This window comes from Heterodontus francisci, chromosome 35, assembly GCF_036365525.1.
Source record: "Heterodontus francisci isolate sHetFra1 chromosome 35, sHetFra1.hap1, whole genome shotgun sequence".
NCBI classification, from domain to species: Eukaryota; Metazoa; Chordata; class Chondrichthyes; order Heterodontiformes; family Heterodontidae; genus Heterodontus; species Heterodontus francisci.
The window spans coordinates 23,569,708-23,570,551 of record NC_090405.1 but is presented as its reverse complement, the minus strand read 5'-3'; the positions used below and the strand labels follow the sequence as shown (position 1 = coordinate 23,570,551).

The 844-nt window shown below is 42.2% G+C and overlaps 1 non-coding gene across 1 annotated transcript; it reads left to right on the top strand.

The window, feature by feature from the left end:
- The first annotated feature begins 542 nt into the window (after window positions 1-542).
- Window positions 543-614, top strand: trnat-cgu (transfer RNA threonine (anticodon CGU)). Its single transcript has one exon. It is a non-coding gene; the product is annotated as a tRNA-Thr (tRNA).
- The last annotated feature ends 230 nt before the right edge of the window (window positions 615-844 follow it).

The window sequence follows — 844 nt, the reverse complement described above, 5'->3', positions numbered from 1 at the left end:
TACGATACCTTGCAAACCTCTGGAACCATCTCGGCCACTCCTCGGCTTGGTTCAGTCCAGTGACCTTTTCAAAGGTACAGGCAAAGACTTCTCCATCTTCACTTTGGTTTACTGTGGCCCCCATATAATATTCTGATATCTGTCAAGGCTTAGTACAGAATTTATAAGAATCTGACGGTTAAAATAACCTGAGTTTACTCTGCACATCTTGCATTGAAGGTTTCATCGACAACTCTCCATGAGGTGCCGGACAGATTATATTACATCACTTCCTGTGATGATGCACATAGTCTATTTATATAATCTGCCCAGTAACAACCCAATGTCCACTCTTATATTATTGTACAGATGTGAGAAAAGCTGAGGATGGGAATGGAACGTCTAAATGAAGATTTCATGATGCTGATGATGGAAATGAGGCTGATCTGTTTCCCATTCCACAATCCCTCTTTATTTCTGTGCATGTTTCTCGATGCTGTTTCAACCAAATTGAAAAAGAATCACAAATCCTCCTCTGGAGCCTCAGGTGTCCATTAAGAAAAGGCATGGTGGCCAAGTGGTAAGGCGTCAGTCTCGTAAACTGAAGGTCACGGGTTCAATCCCCGTCCGTGCCTTATGATTAGTTTCTCACTTTAAATGTGATGTTTCCAGAAAAGATGTCTGTTGCATTTGTTTCGGCCATCTGGAAATCAGTGTGATGTTACACTTTATCCTGGACACTGGGAAGAACATGAGGAGTAGCCACATGGTTCCTCGAGCCTTCTCTGCCATTGATAGAGTGAAAATAACTGAGGTCCAAGCACTGAACCTTATTACTGTGCATTTGCTTGATATTTAACAGAGC